We start from the raw sequence: 12131 nt of genomic DNA, 5'->3' as shown, positions 1-12131 counted from the left end.
ATATGTTACACCCTTGCTACCATCAGGGACATCTTACTTGCCTCTGTGCGAAACCGTGGTCAAGGCGATACCACACGACCCACTGCTGAGACTTCTACACCAAACTGTCTGAGTTCTAGTTGGGACTTCTTACCAAGGAGATCCCCTTACATGTTGACGGGTCCAACACCATCAACAAATACATAACATGACTCCACAAGAATGGATTTTGTCTTATGAAAAATGCTCTCATGATACATATGCATCAACTTGTAGGGTCTAGCTCTTAAGACACCCATAAAAAGGTGGTTGTTTTTGAAATGTACATTGAATTTCATGCAAAAGACTGCATTAAAGGGTGGGTATTAGAAGGGAGTTGTCCATGGAGTAATTTGAGGAAATTGGTATAAGTTTCTCGATAGCCATAGAGGGCATGGACACAAGCTTAATGGATCAACATTGCAGGCCTTGTTATTTAATCTAAGCAATCTTGGTAAGTGATAATCATAGTTACACAGGGACCGCTCCTAGGCATTGGAGAGCACACACCCCATGCTCCTGTGCTCCTGGGAGTTGGTATGAAACACTCCAAAACTGTTGGGAGCTTCAACTGGTAATTTGGACCTTTTTGGGAGCTTCACCACAACATATTTTGACATTTATGGTACCTATTTTGAGAAATTTTCATGTTTCGGGTACTTATTTTGAGCAGAGAAGGTACCATTTGTTTATTTTCTAAGTGATACATGTCAGGTCAGGGGGTTGGACTGCATGATCTCTATAAAGCGACAAAGACATGGAGATGTAGCAAAGGTGCCAGTCATTCATTGACAACTTCTTTTGCAAATCTTGAAGTTCAACAATTTCAAATAAGTCTACTTTCTTGAAATCTATCTTGAAGCTTTAATGATAAGATTCTGCAAATTACAATGATGGTCAGAAAGAGAAAGAGTAGCATGTTAGTCAGTTCCATTTTATAAATTTCCAAACTTGAATTTTGAATTTGAATATAATATAGCTTTGCATGAAATCACATAATAATCGAGTAATACCGGCCTTTTTCCGATTTGGGAGTTCCGCATGTTTCTTTGATGGCAAGGATTTGATTGGAAAATCATTGTTGGATTAATATTTTTATTTTTTTGCTAGTGTTTCAAAGTTCAATCTTTTACATATTTCATTACAAGATGGAATCTGGAATATGGAATTTGATTGACAAGTTCTGGATGGAAATAAATAAATTATTTTATTTTTATTTTTAATATATTACATTATTGTCACTCCCAACTTGACGTTTCCTGTAAATTTGAGCAAAGCTTCTAACCATGCCAAATACTTGTTCCCTTGTACCCGAAGTACCCGCGTATCAGAAACTTGTGCAACATAGGTGACAATGAATAAGCTTAAGTAATATTGAATTGTAGCCTAGAATGGCAGGGCACTTTAATATATGTGCACCTATTTAGATGGAAAAAATATTGATAAATGAAGGGTTGAATGATAATTTTGGAAGCATATATTTTTATAAAAGCTTTTATTAATGGACGCCATCATCACAAAACACTTTAGGAAGGGGGAGTAATGAAGAGAAAAATAATGAAGTGTTTGGTACACAAAGATATTCACAGGCCAATGTAAATCGACATTACAAGACTCAACGAAAAATTACACTTGTTGAATTAGCTTAGCATGAAACAAGCTTGAGTGAGATACATAATAAAGTTTGGATTGCTTGATGAATTTGACTAGAGAAATTCGAGTATTGAATCAGTTTTTTGACTTTATAGAGACAAAGTCATCTATGTCCATATCACTTCATGTTTTTAAGGGATGTTTCCATAATGACTCATGGAACTTATAAGTCATTGTTAAGATCTTCATGTTTTCAAGAGATGTTTCCATAATGACTCATGTAACTTATAAGTCAGTGTTAAGATGGTTTAAAGGTATATCTATTGGTAGTGAACTTGAGTTAAAATAATAATAATAATAATAATAATTTCTTATTTAACATAACCATAGGTCAGGACAAGCCCATTTGGATGGAAGAATGATCTACACAATTATGAATGTTGTCAAGAGGTTTGTGCGAGGCTCAATCCACTCTGAATGCCCCTTGGGATATTTTTTAGCCCTCACAATTAGCTCTTACCCTCAACCCTCACCATGAGATTTACACCTGAAACTCGATGGGACTAAACCTCGTAAAAACCAAAAAACCTATACCATATAATAAAAAAGTGATATATATATATATATATATATATATATATATATAATTTTTAAGATTGATATATTATAAATCATATTTTTGAATAAAAAACTAAATGACCCTATGAGAAAATACCTTTACTTCGTGTGTGTATATATATATATATATATAACTTAAGAATTATATGTATTAAAGTATCCATGTTTTGAGGGTTGATAGTACCTTTAAGTGTATTTATAAAATGAATTTAAAATATAATTTTGAAAACAAGCATGGTTAAGTAACAATTATTTTCCTTTTATATATATAAAACTTAAGAATTATATGTATTAAAGTATCCATGTGTTTGAGGGTTGATAGTTACCTTTAAGTGTATTTATAAAATGAATTTAAAATATAATTTTGAAAACAAGCATGGTTAAGTAACAATTATTTTTCTTAAAAGGAAATAATAAAATTTAATGGAGTAGTCTTTAACGCGACTTTTTGAAAATTTTTTGAAAATCCGGCAGTAATTTATTGGAATCCAAGTTTGATAGCTAATTTCTGCACAATGAAACCGTCCCAGGGGTTTTTCAGGGTGCTGAATTCGAATATGCAGTTAAAAAACCATTTTAACTACAACAAATCATGATTTCATCTCAAATTCCGTCACCGGAATCTCAAAAAGTCGCATTATAGACAACTCCAAATTTAATTGAAAAAAGGTAAAATGTTTAATATAAAGTATACGATAGGTTTCATTGGCTTATTATATTAAAATATTAAAATTAATTGTTGACAATAGATATTTAATATTTAAGGTCAATACAATTACATTATACAAGTGATACATAAGTTACATGCTAAGTCACATGACACGAGGACACGAGATACGAAGGACACGTAAATACGAGTATTCGACACGAGACATAGTGACCCCAGAAACAGGACATGAGGGACACGTTACTATATATATATATATATATATTATAAAAATTACTGAAGTATAGTGCTTGATCCATATAGATATGAATCATGATGATATCTATTTAGTATTTAGTATACACTATTTACTATTTAGTAATTTACTAGTTAGTTTATTAATTTTACTACATCAATGATGTTCACAGTTCAATGTTCATTGTTCATGTTATAATTTTTGTTTATCAACTTCAAACAAGTTTGATCATGCTCAAACTTTACATAAATTTATGAAATATAAATTTATATGTGTTCAAACTTCATTGTTGACCAGAGCGTTAATCGAGTTTTCCCTCCCTTTAGACCTCGAAGGTGTAGTGAGCAATGAGCACATAACGAGGAGCTGGGATTTTTATTTCAACAGACGATCTATACGTGGTCACTTGTGTATAATTAAGTTAAGTTTCGTAGGCTATAACACAACTTATAAGAAATTTAAGTGCTCCAAACTCTCGGCAAAGCATGCGAACGCTCGTCTCCTACATCTCTAGGTCTAGGTTGATGTGAAGTTGTGAGAATTGTGCTCGAATCTGATGGAATTCCTCACACTGCACAAAAAATTGGATTCCAGCGACGAGCAAACTCAACTTTTGTGGCGAACAATGACAAAAAAACCCAAAAATAAACCATGTTGCAGGTTTTAAATGTCACTTTTCATGGGACACGTGTCCTAAGAACCAAAAACGTTAGTGCACATTTTCGACATGTCCAAAACACGTGTCTCGATTGGAGGACATGAAGAAAAACGTTTTCAACACGTTTTAGGGCAGTTTTCGTGTTTGACACGTGAAATATGGGACACGAGACCCTGAGGGACGTGTCCTATGACTTAGGTTACATGATATAAGTCTCAGGGGTGGTAAGAGTGGGGTAATATTTGTCCTGAGAATCAAGAAGAATATAGGTATGTTTGGAGTTTAGGTCACACTTCCAACAACATTGTTGAAGCCTATGCCTTATATTAAGGTTTGAGGTAAATTGTGAATCTGTGAAATCATGAGGTGATTGTTTTTTGTGATTCATTGAATATGATCCACCATTTATATCTATGATGTCTCCCCTCAGTACAACATCAAGTCAGATTTTCAAGTGGATTTATTTGTTTTACCATTCTATCCCCAAGAAGAAATGTCTCCATGTTATCAAATCAAACAACTCTAAGGCTAATCAAATGGTTAATTTGGGGTCAAGGCTAAATCAAGGTGAATTTTGGTGGCACAAGAAAAGGGGGTATGTCCTATTTCCTTAATGGTTAATCAAGAGACTTAGAAATCGAAGTGGAGGAATAATTCCTTACGGTTTAATGTAATATTTTGAGGCTTCATAAATTTAGGTTTTTGTTAAGTTAGTCATTGGTGAATGTAGAAGTGGAATAATGTTGATATTGTAGCATTTTGTTCAAAATCTTCAATGTATGTAGATGATAATTGATACATACTCTGTTTCGACCATATCTACTGGTTTCAACTTGCTTATGCAAACTCATGTATCTAAACTAAGCTTTATCTTAGTGTCTTTTAATATAATAGCTAATAATAATAATAAAAAGTCTCATAACCCTGTAAAACAAATATTCAATGTTAAATGTTGAAGAAATTAGTGTTAAATATATTTTATAACAACGAATAATATGAATTAGTGAATAAATAAATAAATGTGTGTGTTTTTTGAAATTAGAGTTTGTATTTTTGAATCAAAAGTGTTAAGTAGTCTTTTAGAAATATGGAAGGTAAAATAGGTTTAGAGTATGATTTTCCATTATGAATTGATTCATCTTTTATGAATAACAAAAACTATAAAATTATAAAATGATAATAATTGTCTAAATAAAGTTGATAGTTGTGACAATACAAATATGTATGAAGCAAGATTAGTTATTATTGGATATCTCAAATATCAAGAGTTTATTTCCATCACTTTTTCACTAGTATTGAAACTAACTACAATTAAAGTTATTAGACCATTTATAACTTGAGGGGTTATGGAGTTATTCCATAAAAATATGATGGTGAAAACACTTAATGGAAAGATTAAAAAAATAAGATAAATGTGGATTGATTAAAAATGGGTGTTGTAATCACTATCCCAAGAGGAACATCGATTTATACATATGCATGTAGTCTGGGGATTGTTTCAAATAACCACACAAAATACTAAACCCTTATGCAAGGACTGTATTTAGCATGCACCCATTACATACAAAAGATAATCGTAATGGGACACTCTAAAAACATCATAATACACGATTTTTGGCACCACATCTCTAGATTTAAAAGTTGCCTCAATCCTCAACAAACTTAGACATGTTGTGCATTCTTTTTCTTTTGTTTATTTCTACCATGTGCTCAAGCAAAAAACATCAACTCTAGTTCATTTGCAAATAAGGAAATACATGAAAACGTGGTGTTATCGTCATCGACACTAAATTTTATTACCAACCTTTTCCATAATGTTATTTGTTAATTCAATAAAGCATTTAAACACGGGGCACTTGACCTATGTATATGGTGACAAGTTCCTGAGTGACAAAAATATTCCCATGCTTCATACCTCAGTCTCATTTCCCTTCTCATTATGAAACTTCAATCTAAATCTCACAACTTTCCACTAGGATTAAACTCCATCAATGGATTCATTTGTGCACGAGATTAATCATTGTCACTTGTGAAATTGGATCATGGGCGTTAGTGATGTATTTGAGGTAAGGGAAATCCATTTATCTTTGTAAACCAATCTTGGCAAGAAGCCATCTTTTTTCCTCTCCTCTCTGCAAGTCATAATGTGTTTGGGGACGTTGGTGATATTGTAATTTGTGCTTAATGTGTCAGGATTCTCTTTACACATTTTGTCCCATTACCAAGTTCCCCCTCTCTTCATTATGTTTGCTTCCTCTTGGATTTCCTGGGTCTTTCTCTCAAGTCTAGTGGTCTTCTTGTTTCCATCCCTTTTATGGAACATCGAGAAATTCAAGAGTTGCATAGAATGTTAAGGTGGCATTAAGGGTTGATAGAAGAACATTTTCGCAGTGTTTAGACTCTTTCTAAAAAAGTTTAGTTTAAGGATGCGAATTTCTGAAAACAACTAGAGGAGGTAATGGGGATTCTCATGCAACAAATGAAAATACTAAAGGTGGTTGAAGTTAAGTGTGTGGCTCCATGACATATTCTGTATTAGGAATCAAACTGGGCTTTGGAATCAAATAATCTTAGCAAATTCCACCACTAAATAGAACATAGACCAATGAATCCATCAGATTCTAGATTTGAATTTGAAAGTGCGTGAGACTAAACATGAAGCAATTGAGGTAACCAACACTAAAAATTGACCCTCATTAAAAATGACACTTTTAAATATATATTAAAATTCATGGAATTTACTACAGACTCTACATTATAAGGTGCTTGTTTGGACTTATGTATCTAATTTTTTTTTGTATTGGCCATATATGAGCCATACCTATTTGTTTTTATAGCTTTCCAAATCCTCATAATGACCTTTTTCTCTATTGTATTTTTGTTGCGTACAATTGCCATAATTTTTTTATTAATACAAATATCCTCTAGTTATTGTTGAACAAAATAGCATTGTAGCACCTAGATACAAACAATTGGTTTGCACGTTAAATAAACATTTTGATGAACTAAAATATGCTCCATCTTCATTTCTAAAAATATTTAATGAGCCTTAAAGTGAAAATTTAAATTATTCATTGGTAGACAAGATTATTAATGAGACTAGTATAAGAGTGATTCATTGGTTTTGGTGCAGTTCCTTTGGAAAACAGCCTTACTAAGCTAGATTGTTTATGATATTTGAAGAGTAAGAGTCCCTGCCTAGCTTCAGAAATTGAGACATTTTGATTGGTTGGTTCATCATCCTCTTCTAGCCAGCTTAAATAGCTTTAGAAACTAATACAAATCAACTACCCCTTTTTCTAAAATACTATTTTGCCCCCTCCTAGTATGTTGATTCTAAAATTTTGATTCATAATTATTTCACATCACTAAAGAATAAGAAGACTAGGCTATTGATTGAATTTGAATTTGTGTATTTTTTAAAGAAGCTATAAAAAATCCATGTAACCTATATATTTCATAATCCAATGTTGGAAAGTCTACTATAAAATATTAATAAAACATCTATGCATGTAGAAGTAAGTCAATTACTGGGAGTGGGCACTTATTGTTGCTATGAGAAGGGAGGTTCAAACAAACCTAAGGTAAAATGAAGTATGTTGGATCACTTACTTACCCCAACATCATAGTATCATTTGAGTACTTATATTGATAATGATGAAGCCATTAGAACAATTATGACAATGTTTTTAATGTGCTATTCAAGTCATAGTTGATAATTGAATTTGAGAAGCTAGGATAATTACCCTTGAGAACTTTCCCTAAAATTAATGAACAATTACAAAAGTTTATTAATGACCATGTTAAATATGATCATCATGTTATGTATCTATATATAAAGCATGGTCAATGTTTATTAAGGTTAATGAACACATTAGAGAGAATTAGTGTGAGTGAGGTTTCTCAATCTATTAGAAATAATATATATATTTTATGTGTCTTAGGCTATGAAGAGAGAAATCAAAAGCAGCGTGTGAGTTGTTTTGAGAGGAGATGACCTTGTACAATTTAACATTGGAATCAATTGAAAGATGATATGCATATTTATATAACTTTACGAAATAATTATGTTTTCTATTAACAAAGTTATTTTTAAGAAAACATGAAATATATAACATACGTATTCCATAATGCAATGTTGGAATATTTGTTATAAATATTAAGAAAACACCTATGTATGTATAAGTAAGTTAACTATGGGGTAATGTAAACAAGATTAGGGTAAAATGAAGTGTGTTGGAACATTTACGTGTCACATTATCATATTGGCAGTTGTATATGTTATATTGACAATGATGAAGTTGTTAAAGCAATCATGGTAGTGTTTTTAGTGTCTTACTTGAGAGTTGATAATTGAACATTGGGGAGCTAACATACCTATCACGAAAGCTTGACCCTGTAATTAATGAATAATTACAAAATTTTATCAATGACCATATAGAAAATGACCATCATGTGATTTATCAACATGTACTGAATGACCCTTATTGATTTAGATCGTGAGAGGAAGGAGGCTAAATATCATCACAAGACATAGAAAATAAAATATAAAGAACAAGATAACACCCAACTCTTTATTAATGGAACGAGAAAACATTTGACATCTACATCCCCAAATCTTTCATGTCTTTAGTAAAAGTGAGACCTATTATTTATAGTATTTCCAATGCCTCCTTGAATTACATTTTTCAATACCATGGGTGAATACCACTTTCCATTTGGCATAAAGGAATTTTGAGATATAAAATGAGCCTCAAAACAAAAAATATATTATGAAAATCAACTTTACAATTTTAGAAAATGACATCATCCCCTAAAATAAATTTACATAGATTAAATTAAAAATACTTATTTATCAAATTATAATTAATAAATAAAAATCCATAATTACTCATAAATTAATTTTAATATATAATAAATACAACACACAAAATAAAAATATTTTACTATGAAATATATAAAGAAAATACTCATACCACTTTAATTCAAAATTCATACAATAAAATATTATATATTATAATCATTACCGAGTGAATTAAATTATATCACATATAACACAAAACACAAAGCTTCTTAACCCTCATGTTATATATAAGATATCACATATCACACTTCACATTAAACAATTTACCATTTAACTTTTTACTTAATATTAATATTATTATATATATTAATATTATTATCTTATCTTATATTATAAAATGTTATATATATATATATATAAATAATATTATATATTATTATTATTATTATTTTTATATTATATTATATTATATTATTTATTTTTATATATTTGATAATACATATTATATTATATTAGTTTATATATAACATGTTTAATATTATTAAAAATTAATACCTAATATAACATGTTACATTTATTATATTAAAATATATGATGTATAGTTATTTTAAATAATTTATTAGTATTTTAATTATATATTTTCCTATGATTTTTAATTATATAAAATATTATATGATTTTGATTTTGATTAAATAAATAATAAATCATAAATGTATGTTTTATTTTAAGTTTCTAATTATTAAAGAATAAGTGACTATATGCATTAATAATACGCATAATGACTTTTTTTAGTTTATTTTTATAAAAGAGCCACATTACTACATAAATAATAAATCATAAATTTATATTTTATTTTAAGTTTCTAATTATTAAAGAATAAGTGATTGTATGCATTAATAGTATGAGTGATTGTATGCATTAATAGTATGGATAATGATTTTTTTTTTAAAGTTATTTTTATAAAATAGTCTTATTTTTCCTTTTTAGTCACATCAATAAGATTTTTTTAATTAATTTTATTTTAAGATAACTGAACCATGGTTATATAGATTTTAGTGCAAAAGGTGAGTTGTAAATATACCTCATCACAAAATGACTAATTCATAATATTTATTATATCTCTTAGGAGACTCATTTTAGATCTCAAAATTTCCCTAATGATCAATTCTCCCTCATTAGGAAGCAATGGTCCCCATTGCATCAAGTTCTCTCATTAGAAGCTTATGTTGAATGTGGCTCCTAGTGATCTGATTTAGAATATTAGTTTGCAGTGCTAAGATCTTCCTCAGATTATAAACAAAATGCTTTCATTGTGCTTAAGGATTCATTAATTTTTGCAAGTGAAATGAAGAGTTTTTATGTTAATTATATGAGCAATTTAACATAAATCAGAATCTGAACAACAACATAAACATGTACAAAACATCATCAAAAACATGTTATAAGAAGCACGTGATAAAAGAGTTCACCCCTCCTTGGCTACTTCTCCTTGGTCTAGCTTCCAATGGCTTGGGCCTCTCTATTATGCTCAAAAGTGTAAAATCTGTGTTTACAATGCTCAAATGCTTCTGAAACCTGCTTCAATCAGTTCAGAATACTCAAAAATGACTATCTAGCCTCTTTTTGCAACCAATTTGGTGGAAAAATGAAGAAGTTATGACTTCTCCTAGCTTTCCCACAATTTGTTCCACAAATTGCTTCATATCTGACAAGAACCCACATTTTCGCTCCAAAAAAATCTGCTAACCGAGCGAGAATTTTGCCGAGCAGTAGGCCATAATCCTTCGGCATGGAATGTCCATAGAAAATTGCAATCGGCAATGACCGGTGGATTAAGGTTTGTGTACGTGGTGGCGATTGTGTGATTGCGATTACACAGACCCGACAACACTATAAACTACAGTTGATAAACATCTCGCATCCGAGAACTTTATCGCACATCACAGTTCAGTGGTGCCTCGACAGGTAATCATAATGTTGGACATGCACCATTGCGATTTGCGATTGCGATATCACATCACAACACAAAACCTGTTGAGAGTTGATTCTGTAACACTGACCCTTTGTCGATCTACGATTGCGATCCATCGCATCGCACCTCCGACCGTTTTCTTGCTAATTGTCCCACTTGCCTTATCGCATCACACCCTTCCCTACACGAGGGCCGAATTTTAACACCAACCTGCCTGCAATTGCAATTTGTGACATGCGGGGACCAATGGAAGCTTGCCACTTGGCACCTCCTCATTCGCTGAAGGACCTTGCCACATCATCCAACCCTGCCATGTAAGCAAGTCAAATCTGAACATTGGCTTGCTCTAACTTCTGCATACGAGCTCATATTTGAGTGCCGTTTGCACCGTTGAAATCAGAATGACGAAATCTTCAATATGAAGCTAAGGTTAACAAAATTCTAATACTTTTGTTTTTTGAGCCTAATTTTGAGCACCTAATCACTCCTCCCCACTGGAAGCCTTTTGGACCCAAAAATGATCACTTTCAATTGTTCAGCAGGTGAGGGTACAGTTCCCTCACCTTTCCAACCTCTATCCATTTGGATTTTGAAGGAATTGTACCCTTGAGCCCCACTCGAAGATAATCAATACTTCCCCTTTTTGATGTCCTTGTTTTTTTGTCAAGTATAGTGTCTTGCTGAAGCACATCAAGGAATTCTGGAGAAAATTCTTCAATAGATGGAATTTGAATATTCTCTCCTTGATCTTCAATCAAAGGAGGCTCATACAACCTTAAATTCTCAACATTAACAACAACATAAATTTGCATATATGAAGGCAAATCCAACCTGAAGGCATTATTACCAATCTTTTCCAAAATTTTGAATGGACCATATCTAATTGGTTTGAGATTTTTACCTTCTCCTTGGAGCCTCTCTTTGTTAATGTGAAGCCAAACTTCATCACCAACTTGGAACTTGTGATCTTGACAATGCTTGTCGTGCCTTGCTTTGTACTTGCCTTGGATTTTCTCAAGTTGTTCTTGAACCTTTTGGTGCACTAATTGGATTTGTTCAATGAACTTTCTTGCTTTGTTTATGTCACTATGACCTTCAATAGAAACATCTTTGCCAAAAATAAAATCCAAAGGAGATTTAGGCAAGTATCCCATGCATGCCTCAAATGGTAAGTTTGAGTGGAAGAGTGCTTGACTCGGTTGTAAGCATGCTGAATATAGTGCAACTGTCCATCCAACAACTTAGGATGCTTGCTACAATACCCACGTAGAAGATGTATCACTATTTTTTTCACTACATCTGTTTGACCATCTGTTTGTGGATGAAAAGTTGTACTCCTTTTTGGTTTGGTGTCCATGAATCCCCACAAGTTTGACCAAAAATCCCCCACAAAGCGAGAATCTCAATCCCTAACAATGGATGTGGGCAATCCAAAATGCACCCGAACAATTTGAAAGAATAACTGAGCAGTTTGTTAAGCAGTAACTTTCTTTTTACATGGCATCAAAATACACATTTTGTTGAACCTATCCATAACTACATACAAATAATCATGACCTCTTTTCC

This window comes from Pinus tabuliformis, chromosome Q (genome assembly GCF_031772625.1).
Source record: "Pinus tabuliformis cultivar Carrire ecotype Pingquan chromosome Q, CPIR1, whole genome shotgun sequence".
Lineage (NCBI taxonomy): Eukaryota > Viridiplantae > Streptophyta > Pinopsida > Pinales > Pinaceae > Pinus > Pinus tabuliformis.
The sequence above is the reverse complement of the archived record's forward strand: the minus strand, read 5'-3'. Positions refer to the sequence as shown.